The 26,467-nt window shown below is 36.5% G+C and overlaps 1 protein-coding gene across 4 annotated transcripts in view; it reads left to right on the plus strand.

Moving 5' to 3' along the window:
• The first annotated feature begins 4,269 nt into the window (after nucleotides 1-4,269).
• Nucleotides 4,270-26,467, plus strand: part of Pdcd4 (Programmed cell death 4) — a 110,211-nt gene continuing 88,013 nt past the window's right edge. For all 4 annotated transcript variants that reach the window (XR_010953177.1, XR_010953173.1, XR_010953176.1 and 1 more), the window contains exon 1: nucleotides 4,270-4,966. The gene's annotated coding sequence lies outside the window, so the exon portion shown is untranslated. The remainder of the gene's footprint in view (nucleotides 4,967-26,467) is intronic.

The raw sequence follows: 26,467 nt of genomic DNA on the forward strand, positions 1-26,467 counted from the left end.
ATTGAGAATTCCTCTCTGAACCAACGAACTTCATACTCTATAAGAAAATTATCTTACCCTTCCTGCCATGTGGTACAGTGGTCCAACTATCTACTCAAATAACCAGGCGGCCATCGTAAGATCGGTGGCGCCAGTTACAGGGAACTATAAATTTTCTGGTGGGTTTGGTATTAGGATATTCCTGGCAACTAGACTTTTGCTCCTGCTTATGGACAGGTGGGCCTCGAAAAAGTTAAACACGTGCTTGGCTGAAATAGTCCCCTGCCTATTAAAATTTCATCTTTTTCTAGTTAAGAAACGGACCCATAATACGTTACCCAATTAAAGGAGAAGGGGATCGTAAAAATAGCATACTTAGTCAAAAGATTTTAAAATTCGAACGTTGCCATGTCCATTAGACTGGGTCGATTTGTATGGACGAAAGTTAACCTATATCGCGCCATCGATTTTTCGATAGGATTTGGGCTCAGGAAAAAAAGTTCCACTACGCATACCCAAAGAAATAATTTTTGAGCCTGCAAAAAAAAATCAATTTTTGACCAAAATTCTTCTAAATCTCCATAAAAGACATTTTTTTTTTTTTTGTAAACTGCATTTACCAATTTTGCATTTGCCAATGGACACGAAAAAAAAAAATACATAAAAAGTGATTTCGAGTCTTGAAAATAAAAAAATGCATAAAAAATCGAAAAAATCGTTGAAATTTTGCAGGCTCAAAAATTATTTTTTTGGATATGCGTAGTGGCACTTTTTTTCTGAGCCCAAATCCTATCGAAAAATCGATGGCGCGATATAGGTTAATAAATCGACCCAGTCTAATGTCCATATCCTGAACGTACATCAGCTGATTGAAAAATCCAAGACGCAGAGTAATTTTCAAAATAAAAAAAGATTCCAAATTCTGAAAAACCGGGCATAAGAGACCGCAAGTGACCTTATGTGTCATAAAAGAAAGTGCGGAGTGGATAAAGCTCGTTGCTGTCATATTTTTAAACGGGTTTATTTAGCTTGACTTGACAGGCTGGTTGGTTGGCTGGCTGGTTGGCTGGCTGGCACGAATTTTGTAATTATAATCTAAGTAATCCCGATAAGCGACAAGCTTGAAACTTAGAATATAGTTCAGAACCCGATGACAATGCAATAATAAGAAAAAATCACCGCTAGGTGGCGCAAGGATCGAGATATTCACAAAAATCGTATTTGTGGTCCGATTTGGCTCATATTTGGAACACATAATACAAACAAGCGACCTATGAAAAAAATCGCCGCTAGGTGGCGCAAGGATCGAGATATTCACAAAAATCGTATTTGTGGTACGATTTGGCTCATATTTGGGACACGTAATATATACAAGTACAGAAAGCGACCTATGAAAAAAATCACCGCTAGGTGGCGCAAGGATCGAGATATTCGCAAAAATCGTATTTGTGGTCCGATTTGGCTCATATTTGGATCACATAATACATACAAGAATGGAAAGCGACCTATGAAAAAAATCGCCACTAGGTGGCGCAAAGATCAAGATATTCACAAAAATCGTATTTGCTGTCCGATTTGGCTCATATTTGGAACACATAGGTCAGGTTTGGTTGAACTGGCCGGTCCGTAAGGACCTCACATAGACTGATTGAGTCCGTAGTGTTACCAGAAGTTTGTTTTAACGACCAAACTGAAAAACCAGGACCTATGTTATAAAATAACTCCGTCCTCTTGGCAAATACTAGAAGCTTCCTAGGCCTAGACCCACTTGCTGCTTCTATATCTGACAGCTGTATCACTCTTAATATCTGAAGTCTTAGCCTGGCAAGCGCAGGGCACGAGCACAGAACGTGCTCGAACGTTTCCTCCTCCAACCCGCATTTCCTACATCTGCGATTGGAAAACATAATACATATAAGAATAGAAACCGACCTATGATGTCCGATTTGGCTCATATTTGGAACAAATATTACATACAGTCCGGTAGAAGTGACATCAAAATATTTTGGAGTTGGAGGAGGGACAAGCATACGTGGCGTAGAGTCGAGTAAAGTCTTTGGAAGGATTATGTATTGTAAATGAACTAAATTGAATGAGAAATAATAGGCATTAAAAGAAGACTAAAAACTTGAAAATAAAATAATAAAAAAAATGTTAAAATTAAACGGTTTTATCTAAAAAAATACTTACATGAAGTAATAATAATACTAAAAGCTAGAAAATAATTAGGTAGGTACTAGTCATCAAACTCCTCATCAGTCTAGGGCGTTTATCAGACAATTAAATAAAAGCGTTGGGCGCGTCAAATTTCTATTGATAGTCATAAATAAGAACAACTGAACCTTAATCAGGTCATGCTACGCCTCACATTTTTAGAAATTTCACGCGCCCAACGCTTTTATTTAATTGTCTGATCAACGACCTAGATTGATGAGGAGTGTGATGACTAGTACCTACCTATTTATTTTCTAGCTTTTAGTATGATTATTACTTCATGTATTGTTTTAAGCTGGAGACATTGGTGCTTTATCGGTAACCGTATCGGTAACCTTTTAACAGCTGATTCGACCAACCTTATGAGAATCAATGCAATCGATTATTGGTGCCGCTAAAGTCGTAACCGTATCGTAGCCAACCAATTGGGTTTTGGTTTACCGTCGCAACGATAAACAGCTGATTACGTTAGGGATACGGATACAGCGATACGACATACGGCACCAATGACTCCAGCTTTAAATAAAACCGTTTAATTTAATAATTTTTTTTTTTTATTATTTTATTTTGTATTTGTGTTACATAGGTCATTTTGTACTAATTCTGAACACGTTTTGTAGATTCCTTTTTCTATAGATCTGGTCGATGTTTCATGGCTCAACTATATGGTTGGCTCATTTTGCTGATTTCATTTTTTTTCATTTCACTGGAGTAGGGATTGTCAGAACGAGATGGCAAACTCAAAATGGTACCAACACATTGACAACATTTTCTTACTACACACAAAAGCTGCTAGTTTTTATGTTTTCATTCCATTACATTCGCCTAACACCAATACGCTGATTTTGACAATCTGAACAAAGGTATGCTGTTGCTGTAGAGATGAGCCAACCATATAGTTGAGCCATGATGTGTTTTTTTTACTAAGAAAAATTCGGTATCAATAAGGGCCAAATGTGTATTCTTATCCCCCTAACCCCCTGGGACGCCCAAAATACATTTCCAGCAGTTTTGCCTGCATCGCCGTTAGCTTTGCTGCTGCTTTATTGTTTTGTAAACATATGTGCAGTTATATTTACTTGGCAGCTGCACATGTTTAAGATCTCGCTGCATTTCTGCACTTATGTTTGGACATAATGATTGGGAAAGACTTCTCAGACCCATTCGGAACAGAACTAGGCTTAATACAATGGGCGACTCCCCCTCGTGTGATTTCTGTAACCGCATACTGAAAGTGATTCAAGCAGCAGCTTTTGATCGCGACGGGGTAATCTACCATAAAAACGTATAATTGCGGCGTATACTATCGTTATTGATAGAATCGGCCTTGGCAAACACACCGAAAGCTTGGTCTTCTCTGTATCTAAAGTGGTTATTACGGTAATCGAAGTTATTACAAACTTCCTCATTCGATCAAAGAAAGAACAGCAGCAATCGCGCCTGAGCAGCAACGAGAGAAAAGTTGCTCAAATTTTTATCCAGTAAGCGATGCCAACGGTGTGTATCGAAGTAGGTTTAGTAACGTGTTTTATGAGCTTTACGCAGGCATGAACATAGTGCAATGAATAACAAACTACGGTCTCGCTTCCTGGGGCTGGATTATCCAACTGCGCGTTTTAATGTGTACCCTGGATATTGTGTAAACTTTAAGATTCTGATTCTGCAAAGCAAAACTGTGACCAAGAAAACTCGCATGACGTTTGATTAATATTGCCTCACTGACATATGACTTTTACAATCAGAGCTCATTCAGCAAAAACAGTGTGCACAATACCTTACAGAATCACATTATAATTTAAAGTGTAAATTTGCAAATGAGTTTTGCGTCAGTGAATATTTTTAGTTTTTCACAGTTTGAGACTCCAGCCCCTGATGAAAAATGCCGATCCCGAAGAAAAGGACCACGTACAATTAAAAAAAAAATTGGGCAGTTTTCAGCCAACGGCACAAAGTGGCATCACACATTAATGTGAGTGTGTCAAGTTGTTCTGCTTTCTACTACATTGTGAGCAACCCTAAAGCACAGGGGAAATTAACAGATGCTCAAATAGCTTCGACGAATTTCGAAGAACTTTTATATATCAGATGGAAGTCGGCCACATCAGAGAATTGTTCGAATAAAACAAACTTCATTTCGTGCGATAACATAAAATAAAATTATTTCCATTTATAGAGTAGATAAAAGTGCTATTAAAAAAAACCATAAAGTAACAAGAGAAAAGTGCATAATATAGTGAAAAGTGAATAGACAAAAGCAGTGAGCCAATTTGTGCCTCATTCGACGCCGAAAAAAAGGCCACAAAATAAAAATTGGTGCAAAACAAAACACGAATAGTGCATTTGTTATTATTATCCTTTTGCTGTTTGTGTCTTATTCTCCTCATTTTTTAATTGTCAGAAACTTAAAAATAAACTTGTCTAAAAAAGAATTTTATGAAAACTTAAAAACGAGGCGCATTTCGCCGTTCCTAATTAGAAATAACATTCTAGAATCGTGAATTAAATTCCAACATCTGTGCAGGAAGAAGATTCCAATTGGATGTTTTTCTTTGCTGTTTTTACTCATTCCATGCGTTTGAAAAAATTACAAGAAAAGCAGTGTTGATAGAATTTTGCAAAAAAGTTAGTGGAAAAATATAAGAAAAACTGGAAAATCTATATAAAGGGCAAAATAGAAAATCTTCCGACCTCAAAGTCGTTATTTTAGTTTGTGAATGCACTTAGCTGGAAAATACGCGTAAAAATCGTAATATCATAGACGAGTTGAAAAAAGGTAATCAAATGTTTATTTTCTTTATATTTCTCTCGTAACCTCTTAAATCCAAATTAAACTTCCTTAACTCTAACGCCATAGTCGGTCATCTTTGTAGTCGGGTAATTGTCTAGTTGAGGGGTCGACTGCTCATACGCTATCAAAAATATCGAGAGAGGTGTCAATCGACGCGTCTTCAAATCAGTATTAATAATCCGAAGGCGGAAAATAAAAATTTCAACTCGTTCAAAAGAAAAACCGAAAAATGACCCGCGGGTCCTTCCGAAACCGGGGGTGGTATCCATAGTATTTTTGGCAATTTAGTTTAGCACCCCCCGAGTTCGGGGTTTAACTTGGTATCAGATGAAAGAGGGAGTTCTCCCGACCACAAATATACATATTAAAGTGCGCAAACTTATAATTAAAAGTTATTTGTTGTTAAAGTTTGCAAATTTCTACACAACTTTTATATGTGTATACGTATATATATTTTATGACATTACAAATCTGTGCTGCCACATCTAAAAAATGGAACAAGTGCAGAATCGAAAAATAACTTACAAAAATACCTTTCATCTGATGTATATACATATATCTCTAACCTTTCTACTCTTTATTTACCAAAAATTTGAAAAAGCTCTTTTTTGCATTCGTGAACGATATTTGAACGATGGCCTTATTGCCGTTTTCAAAACATGGTTTTTGTAATTTTATTAGACTGTACCTAAAAACGCGCAAAAGAGTGCGTACCGTGGCATGTTGCCACGGTTCAGGCCACCACCCGGACTTGGCATGGCGTAGCCCAGGGTTATTTAAATAAGCGCGGCCTAAGGCCGCCAACTCGGAAAGGTGTTCTGCACATAAAGGAAATAAATACCAGGTGTTCTGCGCAGAATTACTGTTAATTTGCCCAAAATTAAGTTTTGGTCTACCAGGAACAGGACAGTTGGTATTGCATTGATGGGACTAAGGATATTATATATAATTTTAAATGAAAGCTTAAATTATTTCCCATCTACCAAACTATATTTTCATATATTTAATACAGCAATTAAATTTAAAAAAAATTGAGTTTTTAAAAATTTTGATGTTTTTTACGTACCTCAAACCAACGCTGAGCTCAATCTTTAAGTACGTTTTTAATTTATTATAAAAGAAAAAGCCTTTGAAATATGTTCATTTTTAATACATAAGATTATAACCAAATAAACGTATTTGATATAATGAAACAATGACAATTTCGCTGATTTTAAATAATTGAATTTAATTGCGCATCACTTGAAAATTCTCATTAGAAACTCATTAGAATTTGACGTTAGAATTCGATCAGAATTCTAACCCTTTTCTCGATATCGAGAACGAAGTCCCCTTTTTGTCGAGAATGCTATAATTCGCGACAGTTTCGCAAATCGTCCTCTAACCTTCTACCTTAGAGAAATACATTAGAATTCGATTCGTCTTCTAATCGGTTTCTAACTTAATGTTTGTTGGGTGGGTACAAAGCGCGTCTTCCCAACAAACATTTAGGTTAGAAAATGATTAGAAGACGAATCGAATTCTAATGTATTTCTCTAAGGTAGAAGGTTAGAGGACGATTTGCGAAACTGTCGCGTATTATAGCATTCTCGACAAAAAGGGGACTTCGTTCCCGATATCGAGAAAAGGGTTAGAATTCTAATCGAACTCTAACGTCAAATTCTAATGAGTTTCTAATGAGAATTTTCAAGTGATGCGCAATTAAATTCAATTATTTAAAATCAGCGAAATTGTCATTGTTTCATTATATCAGATACGTTATTTGGTTATAATCTTATGTATTAAAAATGAACATATTTCAAAGGCTTTTTCTATTATAATAAATTAAAAACGTACTTAAAGATTGAGCTCAGCGTTGGTTTGAGGTACGGATGAGGAAGCGTTTTCTTAATGCCATTCAAGTAGCCCTTCAATAATCTGCTCGCTTTCCTTTTTTAATTCATTTTCACTTGCTAGTATTTATTATTATAAATAAAAGAACTTATTTCTCAACTTTTAATATTTCCGCTATTTTCATTTTGTTTGTATGACACTAAGAATGAATGATCATGTCGTGCAAATAATCGATAACTGTGACAATAATCATAACATCGCATTTCTGGTGTTATTCGAATCGTTTCACATTCGAATTCTAACCTAGTTCTCTAACCTAGTTTTTGATTCGAATTGCATTAGAGAACTACATTAGAATTCTAATGTAAAACTACAATATTTCTCTAACGTTAGAAACTGTGTTTGCTGGGCTTTGACACCTCCCATGCTATTTTTGGACGAGTTTTAGCAGTTGTGAGCTATAGTAAACAATTACCAAAGCTACCATGGGTGGGTCCAACAACGGTTTGGAGACCAAAACTATATCCTCGCAAAACACTTGTGTTCATAATTTTTTTTGTGGGGCCAACAACATTACAACAACCACATGAAAATCGCCAATTTCAACTGCAAATATCTCCAGACAGAGATACAATTTTTCTTTTCCGCCTTCGGATTATTGCTGTCGAGGTCAATATGGGTCTTTTGTCACCTCTCTCGATATTTTTAGTAGCGCATTAGCAGTCGACCCCTAAACTAGACTTTTACCCATAGTCGTAACCATACCCATATCCATAACCATCTCCAATGTGAATTAATGGTGCCTTAACCTAAAAATCGTATTTCATAAAAATGAAGAAAACGCAAAAAATTACAAACATATTCCCCAAAAAATTAGTTTCTTAGTCATAACGTATCCAAAACAATGAATAAAATCTACAAAAAGTTATTAAATTCACCAACTCAAATATTTTTACATTATGGATATGACGAGAAACCAAAAACCAATTTGTTGGCTATGTATGGTTATGGCGTTAGCGTTATGGTATGGCACCATTAATCGATTACATTGATTTCCATAAGGTAGGTTCGATCAGCTGTTTTATCTGGTTATGGCTTTATGGTTATATGTCACCATTAATTGGCCCTTTACTTACGCTATGTAGATTATCAGTTGGAACGTTCTAGAATTTTATAAACACTACTGAATACCTGCTCTTCCACTTTTCCTTTTTGTCTCGTATCTGCTTTTTGTTATATTCATTCGTTTGGCTTGAAGTAAGCCGTCGCCGACAGAATCAATAATTAAGAATGTAAGCAAAACCCTTAACACCACTTTTAATAGCAGATCGGCTCTTAGACATGGTGTAGAAATGTCTTCGCTAAAGCCTGTGGGGATGACGGGAATTGTCGTTCCCACGACAGGTTCTAGTACCAACCTGTCATGCCGGTTTCATATCCGGGTAAGGACTGTACAAGCACAGACCTAGAAATAATATTGCGGGTGAACAAACAAACATGGCTGACCTTATTACAGGAACTTTTGTTGCAGTGTTTTGATGATTATTATTTACACTTGGTGTAATCCAACTGTCAACCTCACCTACGCGAGGGGAATCCTGTTACAAATATGAATGTATCATTAACATATTAACCAGCGATTCTCTGTTCCTCATGGAACCATACCCGAGATGGTCGTGCTAGTACCTTAAAGGTACTTGTTACCGGATCTATATCCGGCAAAGCACCGTCGACATCAATAACACACCCACAACCTTCGGGGAGTGTCTTTATCGTTAAAACAACAACAGTATCAGCTATTCATTTGTGGTTTGGAAAAGAACACTTTGTCAATAGCGTGTAAATTTAGCTTGTTCTTCGTGACGGTTAAGGAAATATCTCTGTGACCTCTCGAGATTCCGCAAGCATTACCACTTTTACTAACTGCTAGCACGCAACCATATTTGCAAATAGTCTGCGGCTTCCAACCGTAGCAGAAAAATATAGCACACTTCTCAGCGACTGACACAACACCTTGATTTGATTCGATTTGGTCACTGTAACAGGTGGATCTCTCACATACCAAGTATCACACCTTGTATATGTATGTGGTGTATGTTGTTGTTGTGATACATACACTCCCCGATAGTTAGAGCTTTGTTGACAATTCTTGAGTGGCTATTGAACGGAGGGAATACTAAACCGTCCCATATTGCCAAGGAACAGCTACATATCAACAAGATCTACTGCTACAACAACAACAGCTACATAGCTCACAATGAATAAATGTTAATAACATCGTATTCGAAGCCGATCTGGAAAAAGCTAGTCCATTCCACATATTCTCCATGACTTAACCCAGCATTTTATTGAATTTGAGTACTTCAGCTTTGAATGTCGAGATACAATTTCTAGAGAAAAATGAAAGTTTATACCTCAAAACCCGTTCAGTAGAGGTACCAGCTACCTACATATGTATAAAAGTTTAATTCGTCGAGTTCGATCCTATACTAGGGTTCGGGGTGACATCAAGGGGTAAACTAAACTTCCTTTTATTATTATATTCTTTCGGGCTTTAATACATCCATCTACAGAAGTATTTTTGTTAGATACGTAAAGTAAAACAAGTAAGGAAGGCTAAGTTCGGGTGTTACCGAACATTATATACTCAGCTGAGAGCTTTGGAGACAAAATAAGGGAAAATCACCATGTAGGAAAATGAACCTAGGGTAACCCTGGAATGTGTTTGTATGACATGGGTATCAAATGGAAGGTATTAAAACAATAAATAAATTTAAGGCGCGATAACCTCCGAAGAGATCTAAGGCCGAGCTTCTCTTCCAATTTGCGTCCTGCTCCTCTTGATTTTCCCTACAAATTGGCCGGACGGGACCTACTTGTTTTATGCCGACTCCGAACGGCATCTGTAATGCAGATGAGTTTTCACTGAGAGCTTTTCATGGCAGAAATACACTCGGAGCGCTTGCCAAACACTGCCGAGGGGCGACCCCGCTTAGAAAAATTTTCTTCTAATTGAAAAACCTTATTTCTAAAATTTTGATGTTGCTTTGCCCGGGGTGCGAACCCAGGGCATACGGTGTGGCAGGCGGAGCATGCTACCATCACACCACGGCGGTAGGTATTAAAGAGTATTTTAAAAGGGAGTGGGGCATAGATCTATAGCTGGACGCATTTCAGGATATCGCCATAAAGGTGGACCAGGGGTGACTAGAATGTGTTTGTACGATATGGGTATGAAATGAATGGTGTTAATGAGTATTTTAAAAGGGAGTGGGCCTTAGTTCTATAGGTGGACGCCTTTTCCAGATATCGCCATAAAGGTATACCAGGTGTGACTCTAGAATTGTTTGTACGATATGGGTATCAAATGAAAGGTGTTAATGAGAGTATTTTAAAAGGGTGTGGGCCTTTGTTCTATAGGTGTACGCCTTTCCAGATAGTGCCATAAAGGTGGACCAGGTGTGACTATAAAGTGTATGTACGATATGGGTATTAAAGGTATTAACGAGAGTTTTAAAAGGGAGTGGCCCTTAGTTGTATATGTGAAGGCGTTTTCGGGATATCGACCAAAATGCGGGCCGGGGTGACCCAGAACATCATCTGTTGGGTACCGCTAACTTACTTATATATTTGTAATACCACGAACAGTATTCCTGTCAATATTCTAAGGGCTTTTGATTTCGCCCTGCAGAACTTTTTCATTGTCTTCTACTTAATATGGTAGGTGTCACACCCATTTTACAAGTTTTTTCTAAGGTTATATTTTTTACACCAAGATAAAGTGAGTTCGGATAAGTACGTGAACTAAGTTTAGTAAAGATATATCGATTTTTGCTCAAGTTATCGTGTTAAGGGCCGAGCGGAAGGACAGATGGTCGACTCTTTTTATTTTATTTTTGTATTTTGTTGCACCATATCATTACTGGAGTTGAATTTTGGCATAATTTACTTATATTTATTTATTAATTAAGATATTAAATTTTTTGTTAAAATTTGACTTAAAAAAAAAATTTTTTTTTTAAAGTGGGCGTGTTCGTCATCCGATTTCGTTAATTTTATTTAGCACACATATAGTAATAGGAGTAACTTGCCTACCAAATTTCATCATGATATCTTCAACGACTGCCAAATTACAGCTTGCAAAACTTTTAAATTACCTTCTATTAAAAGTGTGCGGTGCCACTCCCATTGTCCAAAATTTTACTAATTTCCAATTTTGCGTCATAAGGTCAACCCACCTACCAAGTTTGATCGCTTTATCCGTCTTTGGTAATGAATTATCGCATTTTTTCGGTTTTTCCAAATTTTCGATATCGAAAAAGTGCGCGTGATTATAGTCCGATATCGTTCATTTCAAATAGCGATCTGAGATGAGTGCCCAGGAACCTACATACCAATTTTCATCAAGATACCTCAATTTACCCAAGTTATCGTGTTAACGGACAGACGGACGGACATGTCTCAATCAAATCTTTTTTCGATACTGATGGAAGTCTATATCTATCTCGATTCCTTTATACCTGTACAACCAACCGTTATCCAATCAAAGTTAATATACTCTGTGTGCAAAGCACGCTGAGTATAACAAAACGAATGGATCCCTTTTACATTTCAGATTTATTTATTTATTTATTTATTTATTTATTTATTCATATTATAGTCTAGGACAATCAGAACCTCCTTACAGACTATTTACTAATATATCTTAACTAATAAATATAAAATATTCAAATAATTTCATTCAATAGCAGTTTAAACCTAAATTTATTTAATGCAAAATCAATATCTATAGAATACAGCAAATTAAACTCCCTCATTGCCCTAGCAATTGGAGAGTTGGAAGCATAAGTCGTTCTAAATCTATCTAACCAGAAAAAATCGTGACATCGAAGGGTTCGCGATGGTACATTGAACCGTATACGTTCTAAAAGATAGGGCGAGTCAACCGTCCCATTGATGATATCATATAAAAATGTCAATGAAAGCATTGATCTTCTACTCACTAAAGATTTAAGGTTAATTAAAAGACACCTAGAACTGTATGTTGGAACAGGGTCTTGAAAACGCAAAGACCGGAGGGCAAATCGCAAAAATATTTTTTGAATACGCTCAAGTCGGTCTATATGGCAGGCATGGTACGGCCTCCAAATGAAAACAGCATATTCTAGTTTAGACCGCACTAGGGTTGTAAATAAAAGTTTTAAAGTATAAGGATCACTAAAATCCATACTGAAACGGCGAATGAACGCAAGTGTGGAATAAGACTTCGCAATGACATAATTAATCTGACTGTGGAATAGAAACTTCGCATCAAAGACTACACCAAGATCTGATATTTCATCAACAACCCTCAGCGTAGAGTCCCCAATATGATACGAAACAGGAAGAACATTTCGAGTTTTAGCAAAGGTAATACTAAAACATTTACTTATATTTAAAAGCAGACGATTCCGTTTACACCAGTCCATTACGTTATCAAGATCAGCTTGGAGCATAGTGGACTCAGATTGAGTCGTGATTGATGCAAAAATTTTCAAGTCATCAGCAAACAATAAGAATTCAGCATAACTGAAACAATGACGTATGTCATTAATAAAGATAACAAATAATAAGGGACCCAACACGCTCCCTTGGGGTACACCAGAATTGGCAGTAAACGACCGCGAAGAAATACCATCTACCACAACAACACAGCTACGATCTGCCAAGTAAGATCTCACCCAAGATAGCATACTAGAATGGAAGCCGAAGCCAGCAAGTTTAGATATTAGTAATGAATGGTTGACTTTGTCAAAAGCCTTCGAAAAATCGGTATAGATAGTATCAACTTGCGCCCTCCTATTAAATGAAGAAATACAGTATTCAGAAAATACTGCTAGATTAGTTACAGTTGATCTGCCAGGCATAAATCCATGCTGATTAGGTGAAATCAAGGTCTTTACTGCGAAGAATATTTTATCCTTAACTACAATTTCAAACAATTTCGAGACAGTGGAAAGTTTAGAAATAGGACGGTAGTTGGCAACATTACTTTTATTACCACTCTTGAATATCGGGGTAATAGACGTTACCTTCCAAGCGTTTATGAAATCTCCATTCCTGAGAGATTTATTAAAAGTTAATAAGATTGGATACGCAACTGCTGCAATATTTTTAAACAAAAAAGAACAGAACCCATCTACATCCATTTGCACTGACGACTTGATCACCGAGATGCCACAAATGACATCTTCAAGAGTCAGGGACAATTGACCAAAATTAATAGGGGTGTCATTTTCCGTATCTAGTTCCTCGGTGAGAAACGTCCCAGTCTCAAAATTCGCCCCGAAAAAATCAGCAAAGAGGTTGACAGCTTCGCCGAGGGAATACGCAGATTTTCCATTGTAAGAAACTTTAGATGGGATACTTGCACACGACTTTTTAGCCTTAACGTAACGCCAAAAAGATTTAGGGTTTAACTTAATATTCCTTTCAAATTTAGCAACATACTCTTTATGAAGTTTCTTACTCAAAGATTTAAACTTACTTGAGTATAATAAATATTTATCCTTATGAAGACGCATCTTCGATAAATTATACCTTTTGAAAAACTTATTCCTTAAATTTTTAAGTCTTTTCAACTTTCTTGTATACCAAGGTATTTTGTAACATTTCCTTTTCACTCGAGGAATTAAAGTGGAGCAAATTTCATTGACTTTAACTTTGAAAAGATCAAAGCATTCATTTACACTCTTCCCAGAAAATATAGTATCCCAATCATGCAAATTGATTCTATCGCTAATGGCATTAAAGTTGCAATTTTTGAAACAGTAATTAACCGGTAGCAAATCTAAGTCGACATTTCTAAATTCGTAAAACTCCAGTTGCAGGACAAGAGGAACATGATGCAAGCCGGGGCATGACAGAGGGTCGAGACATTCTTCCAAAGAAAAACTCATATCTTCACTTAAAAAAATTAGATCTAATGTTTTAAACAGTTTATTTAAGATTGAATTAATTTGAGTAAGATTGACGCTTAATAAGTTGTCAACAACATACGTTTCCGAAAAGCTAGTTACATTGTTGGGGTACAAAGTTAAACTCTCACCCACTGGCGCCCAGCTCACATCTCCTATATTGAAATCACCTAAAATACAAAAATTACACTCTGATTTCGTAGAAACTAAGTCTATAAGATTATCAGTATGTGCTTTATACAAACTGTCAATGCTACCAGGCGGAATGTAAGATACACATATAAAGAGTGTCGACGACCCATTGACACATACACACAGTTGATCCAACCGAGTGTCCTCATTCTGCAGTGAAATAGATGATGAGTGATATTTACGCCGAACAGCAATTAAAGTACCACCTCCTCGGGACAGGCCAGTTTTTAATTTTTCGAGAATCTTTCGCATTCGTCCATACGATACACCGAACATTTTGTGTATATACTGATATGTATGTAGGTATGTCATATGAGAGTTTTGTTGTCTTCTTTATGAGTCTCCTATGGTGAGTATCAGCTGCTGGCACACCACTTCATTACCGGAATTCAAACACACAGGAGTTGATATGTAAGTTGATGAGGGGAAAGGGACTCAAATTTGTTAGTTGCTGTTGTTATAGCCGGTTGTATTTGTTGTAGTGCCGGTTTCTACAGCTGTTGTTTGGTTATGTGCCATAAAGGCGAATGTAAATAAAATATAGATACATATGTATGTATGTATTCATAAGCGATGTGCATGTAGTACAAATGTCTACCAATTGCTGAAGTACCTACATCGGAAAAATACAAAAATATACTACATACATACATATGTGTAAGTAGTATATATACATATATATATATATATATATATATATTTACTATATATAATCTATACACATTTGCTTGAGCGCAACTAAACATTTTGTATACAAATCCAACGCTGGTTACTCGGTTAAAGAGACGAAGCCAATAGTGATGAAACGATATTTCACTTTCGGTGATTGCATCGCCGCGAATGAAAAATATCTATAGTAGCCGTGTTTTTTTATACGCGTATACGTTTCGTTTGCGCGTGAAAAAAAAAACGCCTATCCTCGCTTAGATAATGCTTAGGAGACCCATCTAGCGGCAGTGGTTAAACAGCAGCACAGGGTGTACCGAAAAACTTTGACAGAACCCTCTGTTGTATTTCTGTGTATAACATAAAGCTGAATCAATTATGGTAAATAGTGGACGCGCATAGAATACATAGAATTAGTGCAGAGGGTGAAACATAGACACATATTTCAGTTACATCTGAGTATAATCCGTATTGAAATTTAGTAGTACTAATTTTATGCCTAGCAATTTCAGAGGTGTATTTAAAGTTTGTCGCTTAGCAGTCCATATAAACTTCAAGAGGAAACGTATATAGATGTAAAAAAAAAAAAAAAAACAGCTAGTGATAACTATTGCCATCATTCGGTGGCAAAATCCTGAGCCAGATAAATAAGTGTAAATGCAACAACAACGATTTGAGCCAGATAAATCCAGATAGAAGTCTGGTTCAATTTGTGAGCCAGATAATTTGTTAATTACTTCTTTTTAGTTTGGTAAGGCTGCCTTTAATAAACCTACGTTTTGAGTGTATGAGTTAAATGAAAAACAGCGGCGGCATCTGCCTGTCACATTTCACGTGTGCGAAAATTTTACGACATCTGCTTCTCAATGGTCCAGAGCATTCCCGTGAGAATTGAGCGTGAGCCGGAGCTGTAAAACTCACTGGAAGACGGCATATTGCTATCCAAATATATCAGTGATTGGCGATTATCCTTCATTCGATTCTTTTGAATGACAATCACCTCTGGCAGCATTTCGCCAATAGCGGTATCTCTTCATGAAGCGATATTTCCTTATGAAGCGATATTTCTTCACTCGGTTGTGTTTACTTTTAGCTAGTTTACTCTTTCAGGCGACATTATTTTTAATTGATATTTTTATAAACGACGTTTTGATCTGGTTGGCTGCGAAAATTTGGTTGTATTAATTTATTAAAAATCCGTTTTAATACCGAGTGAAAGATGAGAGCAAATTATAGTAAAAAAGAAGTGAAATGTGGCAATTTTATGAGCTCATAAATGAAACGCATGCAAAGCCCGATGATAATTGTAAAATTCCCCGTTCATATAAATATTTCATGAAGTGTATAAAATAGATTAAATGACTGAATTTTTTCGTTTTTAATTACAAATGACGGCAGATAGACCTGGGTCTTTAGACTTGGTCTAAGATTGGTTCCTTGTGTAATCCCTAAGTTAATACTTCCAGGCAGTAGCCGTTAGCAGTTTTATAAAATTTGTGTTTTTGATGGAAAAATAAAAGAATCATAGAAATATATATCACTCGTCTTATTGTAAACAGATGTAATTCAAAATTTAAGTTTTTTGGGAGAATGCAATTCAAGTTTTGTTATAATATATGGTTGAATTCTCCGGCTAATTTCTAGAGTACTGAAGTGGGTGGGTAATTTTCTGTTAAAAAATATTTGTATAATAGTTTGAAGCATTTGCTATATTTTTGTTCTGCATTTTTGATTTAAAATTAATTCACTTTACTATAAAAACATTATGCAGCCAAATACAACAAAATAATAGTAAATAAATCATGTTTTTATGGTGTTACATATATAGATTTATTTCGGATTGTTTCATCTTACATTTAAATATCAAAGCATTTCCAATTAGCAAATTTTATAAAACAATGATGCATATACATCTATTTCCGTTTCATCTCATTGAGTGTAATACGAGACTGGACATAATGTCGTCAGCCAGTTAATAATATTGTATCATAATATCTCAGAAAATTAGAATTTCATTTACACCAGTTTACAATAAAAGGTACATATTTTTTTCTTTTTATTCCAATTTTGTTTCATATACCTATTCTGTATACTAAACTAAATTAATGTATAACATTCAACCTACTCCGGTAAACAAACTTGAAACATTCCTTTTTTATATCCAAGTATGCAAATTGCACATTCGCTTATTAAAAATAAATTTAAGCGATCGCTATAGCTATAAAAAATAGCCGCGATTCATAAATTGCCATCCCTATTTTCACCGATAGTTCAAAATCGCTGTATCGGCCATCACTAGAAGCCAATAAAAGACTAAAGGCCGCGGCACAATGACATTGCTTATGCATTCCGATAACATCGCCACAATCAACCAAGATGTTGCGCTTATAAATTGAAGTTTATTTCACCTTGCCCATTCACATACAACATTTTGCGAAGCACTGTTGTAAACATTCTCTCTATACAACAAAAATACTAGCTAACATATTTTGTGTCGTATTCGATTGTTATATTGCAGTTTTTAATTGCGAAATTTTTTAGAAAATTTACCAACCAGTGGGAAAAATGATTTTACTTGCAAAGTGTGCCAAGACCCTTAACCAAATCAAATGCCGAATTCTTCTTCTTCTTATGATTTGCTTGGAACAAAATTTGGGAGTTGGCTACTTTTCAATATCAGATGGCGCCAGTGTCGCCCATTCTACCGTTCTCCATAAAAATACGTGCAATCTACTCATAATGCATAAGCTTGTGTTAAACTCATCTATATGAAAAAATGCTTGTGTCGGGGCTTGCAGTTCAATTCAATTTGCAGTGCAGTGCAGAGTCAATTTGCATAAAATATGGTGACTAGTGCACCAGAGTTAAGTTCATTCTGCTTACTATCTGCATACATCTATGTATAATATACATAGGGTGTGTCAAATTTATTGCTGAAAAGGCACATCCAGTTTCTGAATCTATGGGTCATACTGAGTAATATTGTTCATGGGACCAGAGGTCTGAAATGAATTTCGAGCCTCCCTAATTTTGTTAGAAAATTTTATATCCCGATCTGAATCGTATTTTATTTGTGAGAGCCGCTATTCGGATTGGACAATATTACTCAGTATGACCCATAGATTCAGAAACTGAATGTACACCTGGAGTTTTTTTTTCATTCTTCCCCATACAATTTGACCCGCCCTAATGTATATGCTATGAGGGCTTAAGTGGTTTTTCAGTAAAGAAATATAATCGAATTTTTCGCTTGGTAGGGCAAAATTTGTTGTTTGTAAATTTTGCATTTGTCAAACTCGTGTGGTGGGGTTGCAATGAAAGTAATTTCCTGTCAATGTTTAGAGTTAGTTTTTCTTATAAATTCTATTATCTGCAAGGCTTTATAACCACAGCTTATTCAACCCTGTTGTCTTCCCTTACCAGTTCGAGGCAAATATTTTTATAAATATGAATGTATAACGCACTTATTCAGCAGACAATACAATGAAGACGCCAAGATTCTCAGGGAATGTTCAACGTGTGCATATCAAATCGTTCCGGAGATGGTCGGGCTATACTTCAATGGTGAAAGTTACTGGAACGTACCGAGCTTTCATCCCTAAAAATAGCGAACGATAACGTGAATCTACTGTAAAACTTTCGTTGTTGTTGTAGCGATAAGGACACTCCCCGCAGGCCTTGGGGAGTGTTATCGAGGTTGATGGTTCTTTGCCGGATGCAGATCCGGTACGTTCCGGTACCAAGCCCGACCATCTCGGGAACTATTTGTTATGACCACCTTCTAGGCCATCCCGCCCTCCCACCCCCTAGATCCATGAGGAGTTCGGGGTAGCCAGAGCCTCGTCTGTTAATGAAACAGGATTCTCCACGGATTGGTGAGGTTGACAATTGGGTTTGGAGAAGCTATATATTGCGCTGGCAACCTGAAGGGGTTGCGCTACACAACCCCTTGAACCTATTTGGTATTTTAGTCTCCTTTTAAGACAGGCATACCTACCGCGGGTATATTCTAACCTCCTAACACGCTGGGGTGTAAAACTTTCGTCACGCTCGTTTGTGAAACTTGAACGCCCAAAAGGCATGATAGCACAATTTTTTAGATATTATATCCCTTATCTAGCTTTATAATATCACCGGCAACTGTCGCATAGATCCTTTAACACGAATGGGTATAATTGAACCGAGCGTGGCTGCTGTGACTGCTCGGTCATCTTTGTTCTGCTCTTCAACAGCTGTCCCTCAAGTCGGCTAAGCAAACGCTGAACAAAATTATTAAATACGTGGCGCGACTTACCGTGAGGAGATTTAAGCCGGGATTCTTTTCTTTGGTGTGGTGGGGGAAATAAGCTATTTCGGAAAGATCCGGGGTTTTTGCCTCAAAAACTCGTAGATCGTTCAAAAAGGTTCAGGAGTAGCTCTTTGCGGAGGGATTGTCCCTCGTTCACTTACTCCAGGGAGGCTTTACACGTAACCCGTGTATTTGGAAATGGTACTGCTGCGTCTGCTGAAAAGAAATGGAGATACATAAAATGGTCACACTTTTGTCTGTATATCTCGTGCAAAGCGTAGTTTCAGCTGGGGTTAACTCCTAATAATCGTCGCGAACACAATTTCTTTAAATCATTTGTGGCTCTTTGGCGGTCACGCACAAAGTCGACTTAAGGTTGCTATTAATGGTCTATTAATACTCATGACTCTTGTGGCACAGGGCGCATCCAGTTTTTTCGAGCTACAATTCCCGATGATTAAGAGCTACAATTCCCGATGTGCGAACATTAGCAATCCCGACCACCAGTCGCTACCGCGCCTCCTGACCCTCACACCATATGCCAGCACAGAAGCTATAGGACTGCGACTTCGAACTCCTGTACTGTATGTACCTTCGTCGACGTCACTTTCCTAGAAGCTCCAGTTGTAGTTCCGAAGACTTTCTAACTGATGTTTCTGTCGCGCTATGCTGCCGAGCTACACCAGAGAAACACCTTGAAACGTTAGGGAGTGACTATTCGGCCAAGGATGCCGCCCTCGAAATCACAAGCAGTCTAAGTGGATGTCATTGCGTAACTCATGGGTGAAAAACGTATAATCCTCGTCGCATCTACATAATTAAAATTTTACAAGGACTCTGGATACAATTTTTAAAATGTAGACCAAAGTTTGCAAACGTTTGTTTGTGTTCACAACATTGATTTCAATAGTCTTCGTTAAAACAAAACGATATTTTGGAATGGATGACCGCGTAGCTTCAGTTCTCAGACTAGTTCGACTGCCCGCTACGTTAGGGTAGTAGCACACACGGTCATTAGTTCGACTGTCTTGGGAAAGATTTTGCTTCACCACTTTGAGTGTTCTACGAAGGACAAAGCGTCACCTGGTAAATATATGTGCCTACGTATTCACATTTGTAAAAGGAGCCGTAAAGCGTAGGTTATATTTAAACTTGGTTGGTAGGCTATAAACAATGTGATTCACTCCATGGGACTAGTTTTGGATAGGGACGCCGCCGCCGCGCCGATATTTTTGCCATTCGGCGGCGGCGTGTGAAAAACAACGAAAATCGGCGGCGGCGTTTATCGGCGGCGTATATCTCTACTTGGTACAGGTAATCGAAATCAATAGTTTTTTTTTTTTGACTTGACATTCTTCTGCTCGGCGAATTGGGTTGAATTCGCTTTACCACCACCTGGTGCAGATTTTACTTGCGCTAAACGCAAACCTTCTCTTGTATGGTACAAAATTTCTCTGACCGGAAGTTGAAGCAGATGTCATGCCAAAATTATTGGCTTTTCTTCTCATTTTTCTTTTATAATGGACTACGTCAGAAGTCCATGCGATTCGTATCAATATATTTTGGAATTCCCTGCATCTGCATGGACAATGACTGCAAGAAATCATCAGCTCCTGGATTAAGCGGCTAAAACATTTTCGCGTCAATTATGCACGCCACAGGGATGTGCGCAAATCCGTAACACTTTCATAATCCTTCATGAAGTGGTTTAGCGGTTACAAAGTGTGGAATCATCCAGTCTTTTCACGCTGGACTCTCCGCGTTTTGCCAAAACCTGGTATGGATTCGCCTTGTATGTCAGTTAATTGAAATTAATGCAAATTTTCTTTTGACTTGACTTTAAGGCGAATCTATATAAGGTGATGTCAAAGCAAATTCACCCAATTCGCAACGAAGAAGAATGTCATGTCAAAAGAAAATGTTCATTGATTTCAATTAACTGACATCTTAAAGTACAAGGCGCTGTATGGAAAATAGTCAAGAAGAGGCAATCAGCTGTTGGGATAACAAGACATGGTACTGAATTCGCATTGCTTGACATTCATGGCGAATTGGTTGAATTCGCTTTGCCCATCATCTTTTTTTTTTCTCGGACGTTGTGGCAGCGCACTGCCCTCAAGTGGCCCGATGAAACCAGGCTAATCCTGTTTTTTTTTTTTAATTCATACATACTTTTTTTTTTGTATCCTAATTTTTATTCATGTGTTATTTATAATTTTTTTTTGTTACCGAGTCTTTGAGAGGCAGGGGCTTCTTAAGCGCCGAGATCTAAACCCGCTCAGCTACAGAGAAACTCATCAGCTGAGAAATATAGATTCACAAAATACAATAGACTAAAATAATAATTATAATTTTTTAATTATTAAGAGAAGATAGAACCGTCTTTTTCATGGCAAAGGGCGAGTCCGAAACATCAATTATTCTCGAGTGAGAGTTATAATCTTCACACAAACATAGAAAAGGTTCGTGTAGTTGGAAATTGCTTCTGCATTGTTTAAGAATTATAGGTTTATAATGCCTTGAAACTCGGCATGGAACATTCAAGTTTACTTCGTTCAAAAGAAATGGGCTTTAAATCGATCCATTTAAAAGTCTAGCCATAAATAGTACACCTAGCATTTCTCTACGACTTGCAAGTGTAGGAAGATTTATTAGTTTTAATCGATTAGTGTAAGGAGGAAGATTATACGGAGAGTCCCATTGAAGATTTCTCAAGGCGAAAAGTAAAAACTGTTTTTGAATTGATTCTAGTCTATCCACAAGAACTTGATAACGCGGATTCCAAATTATCGATCCATATTCTAATATCGGCCTCACCAATGTTGTAAAAAGGGTTTTTGTAACTTAAGGATCACTAAACTCTTTTGCCCATTTTTCACAAATGCTAAAACTCCTCTTGCTTTATTTACTGTGTCATTAATATGAGGGCTGAAACTAAGTTTGCAATTCATTGTAACTCCCAAGTCGACAAAAACATCAACGCTTTCCAGAGTTTGGCCATTAATTGTGTAGGAAGCTGGCTGTATGTTCCCATGTGAAAAATACATGGATTTACATTTTTCTATGTTGAGAGGCATAAAATTCGCATTACACCAAGTAACTAAACGATTTAAATCCGCCTGGAGTACAGAACGTTCTTCAACCGACGCGTATGGCTTAAAAAGTTTTACATTAAAATTTTAGAATATTTTATAGTTGTGGAAACATCGTTTATAAAGATCAAAAACCGACCGAGATGGCTGCCCTGAGGCACACCGGAGGGAACATCAATGACATCCGAACAAATGTTTTTAAAAATGACTGAGTTCTACCGCAAAGATAGGAGGAGATCCAGCGAGTTAGGCCAGTTTGAAAATCTTGGAAAGATTTGTCTTGGCAGGTAGATATCATTTATCTTAACAATTTGTTGAGCACATTTACATTTTTCGTTTTCTGTTGATTTTTTTTCCTTAGCATGTGTTCTACATATTTTATTATTTTTAATTTATCTGTTGTGTGGCCCTGTTATTTCTTACTTTTTGTTGGTGTTGTGGGACTGCCTACGTGATACTGTTGACGGCAGGGGTGGCCAAACCACTTGCAAGCGCCTACCAACAAATCCAATACAAAGTCGGATCGAAATTGCTTTTCAAGTTTTTTATTTTATTTTTTCTATCCGGCTTATGTTAAGAGAAGAAGAAAACAAAAATAAAGTAGCTGTAAACATACGACATGTCAAAAAAAAAAACCAAACAATTAGGAAAAAGACACATTTCTATGGGGGTATGTTTGTATGTGTGTATGTATATACATCTGATATTGAATTTAACGGTTAACCAGAAAAGGTAATTCGGTTTATAACGGATAACAACCGATATCCAAGAACGAAAAATGGGTTTCTCAGTGAGATATATTTCATTTTCAAATGCTTCCCCACTATCTCTGAGATCGTTACATTAATTTAATTAAATCGATTTTTAATAGACGAATATCAACATGTTTTCCGAAACGTATAGATTCGTTACTGGAGTGCTAGCAATTTGGTATCTACGTGTTATCGAAAAGCTGTCGATTTTGTTGTCGAAAATGTAGCGATTTGTTATCTAAAAGTTATCAATTTCTTACCGGCAAGTTATCGATTTCTTATCGAAGTGTTACCAATTTGTTATATGCATGATATATATTTCTTGACGTCTACCCATCGGTTTTTTATGAAACACATACCTTCAAAACTTCAATATAAAATCGATGGCACACATATAATCCTTCCATAGCATACCGTTAAGAAACCAATAAGAAGACTATGACAAACTGATAAAAAATCGATATCTCGAATCTGGTTGGTATCGTTTGTTCCCGATAAGTAGCCGACGAAGCTCTTATCAAAAAGCCCGATACTACATACATATTCGTTTCTTGTAAAGTCACCTCTAGTGTGGTTTAATTAACTTTAACCCCTGTATGAGCTCTAGTAAACTTAAAAAAAATTAACTTTCAGTCGTGCACGTGTATGTTTACACATCGAACATCACGAGTACTTAGTACCTTTTTTGGGATCATTCTGGGATTATTTAGAGATCATTTCGGTATTGTTTTAGACACTATTTCGAGATCAATTTGGGAATGTATAAGGAATCTTTCGGGATTACTTGCACGATTATTTCAGGTCTATTTTCAGGCAGTTTTGCGAGTCATCTTGGAATCATTCCGGAATTATGTTAGCAACTATTTCGGGACCATTTTGGTTCTATTTTGGAATCATTTAGCATGGTTGGATAAATTCATTTATAAATACGACATATTATTGATTTGTTATCAACGATTCGTCGGCTTGTTATCAATAAAAAATGTTCTCGAAACGTACTCGGTATATTGTCGAAAAATATCAATTTTTTATTGAAAAAGTATTGATTTTTATCGAAAAAAATCTATTTTTTGTTCTTAAAGTTATCAGAAAAATATCGATTTGTTATCGATAACGACTCGTAGTTTTTTGATAACAAATCGATAAGTTTTGGATCCGATACTTGTTCTTTAACAAATCGATATGTTTTCAATAACTAAAAGATCTTTTTTTGTTTTTGTTTGATAAAAAATAGATATTTTTGATAACAAATTGATAACTCATCGTTAACGTTTGCTATCGATAACAAATCTTGAACTCGCCAAAGGCCGACAACAAATAATGAACTCGCCAAACGCCCATTAACCGCCGATAACTCGTCGTTAACGATTGTTATACTTTCATTTTGTTTCTTTTTGCATTGCTCTTCGGGTTTCATTGTCAATAGAACAATTGGCAATCAAATATAAATAATTTTCCATAATTTATGAAAAACAGAGAAACACTTGGCGTTTGCAGCAAAGCATAAGAAGGATTTTAAGAAAATAGACACATATTTGGTTAGGTGCCTCATAACTATTTTATTTGTATTACCATTAAAGTCAAAGAGGAAAAGGCTGTTTCCTTTTTATATATTATTTGTAGAAAACAAAATATTGTTTTTCATTGCTGCTGACAAATATACGTTAATTAAGTAAATGGTCCTGTGGGGGAAAAAATTAATGATTTCATTTAAGCAAATTGTGATTCCATTAAACTTCTGTTTGTAATTGGTATTAAGCTGGTCGCTAGCTGATGCGCACCACTATCTTAAATCATAAGCTACAATGAAAAAAAAAAACTTATTGGTATGTCAAGTAATAACAAAAACATAGTCAAACATAGTCGCGATAACCATTACATACTTATAATTGTACTTATTTTTATACTTAACTGTCTGTATGACTTGTAGAATATATCTACTTACACAACAATATGTGCCGTCTAGTCTAATATGTATCCATATACATTTCCCTACTCGTCAGCCGCCCGTTACCCTCATCACCTACCGAGTAGTCTGCTCGCATATGCATATATCTACTTACACAACAATATGTGCCGTCTAGTCTAATATGTATCCATATACATTTCCCTACTCGTCAGCCGCCCGTTACCCTCATCACCTACCGAGTAGTCTGCTCGCATAGGCAGACACAACTTGAGAACCATTTTCATTTATAGTACCCACACATATAAATTGTATATATTTTTTATTAGAAGAAAAGTAATACTTTCGTGTTTGTTAACAAACTTTGAAATGTGTTTATTTGCGACGCATTTTCTAAGTTTTTAAATAAAAATGGTCTGCATAAATTTTACAATAAAAAATTATTAATCTTATAACTTTAAACGAGCAATTCTTGTATATTGGTATATTTGTATGTTTGTATAGCCGAACGATCTCGGGAACGGCTCAACCCATTTAAATGAAATTTGGCACAGAGATAATCACCTTCTAAGACTTTCTACCTAGGTGTTGCCACTCAGAATGTTTCACAAGGTTGCCACCTCTTCGAAATAAAAAAAATTGCATGACATATGCCGATATGGATATGAAACGAAAGGTATTTTACTCCGCATTACAATAGGGACATTTTTGAGCAGGGTTGCCATTTAGGCTTGCCACCTATTCGAAATTAAAAAAAAATTGCATGAGATATGCCGATATGGGTATCAAAAGAAAGTTATTTTACTCCGCATTACAATTTTTGAGTAGGGGTGCCGTTTAGGGTTGCCACCTATTCGAAATAAAAAAAAATTGCATGAGATATGCCGATATGGGTATTAAACGAAAGGTGTTTACTCCGCATTAGAATAGGGACATTTTTGAGTAGGGTTGCCTTAGGGTTGCCACCTATTCGAAATTAAAAAAATTACATGAACTATGCCGATATCGGTATCAAACGAAAGGTATTTCACTACGCATTACAATAGGGAAATTTTCGGTAGGGTTTCCATTTATGGTTGCCACCTATTCGAAATTAAAAAAAAATTGCATGAGATATGCCGATAATGGTATCAAACGACAGGGACATATTTGCTACCGTTGAACACTAGACCACACTCTGCTCTGGAAAACTTATTTAACTTCTCTGGTCATGCAGTTGCCCTTATAAGATCATATCTTGGCGATAGGACTCAAGCAGTATGTATAGATGGTGAAAAGTCTGACTTCCTACATGTCTTAAGGGGCGTCCCTCAAGGCTCTATCCTGGGTCCTCTGTTATTTGTTCTGTATATCAATGACTTAACCGATGTCCTTAAGTATTGTAATGTTCATATCTACGCTGATGATGTGCAGTTGTTTACGTGTTTTCCTCGTGATCAAACTAGCTTGTGCATAAGTAATTTAAACCACGATTTGAATAAAATATTTTCATGGCTTATGTATAAACCCGAATAAGTCAAAATGTATTGTTCTTCATAGAAGGTCTTTTCCCACTAATGATTTAGAGAATGTAGTGTTCGACACTTCCGTTATAGAATACGTAGATACGGCAAAATACTTAGATGTAATTTTTAACAAAACATTGACATGGAAAGACCATATTTTTAGAACGGTTGGAAAAGTGTATGGAATGATTCGTACACTATGGTTAACACAGTATTTCACGCCTTTGCACATAATACTACTTCTGGCTAAAGCGTACTTAATACCTACGCTACTCCATGGTTGTGTGATTTACTCA

The sequence above is a fragment of the Eurosta solidaginis genome, chromosome 4 (genome assembly GCF_040869045.1).
Source record: "Eurosta solidaginis isolate ZX-2024a chromosome 4, ASM4086904v1, whole genome shotgun sequence".
NCBI lineage: Eukaryota > Metazoa > Arthropoda > Insecta > Diptera > Tephritidae > Eurosta > Eurosta solidaginis.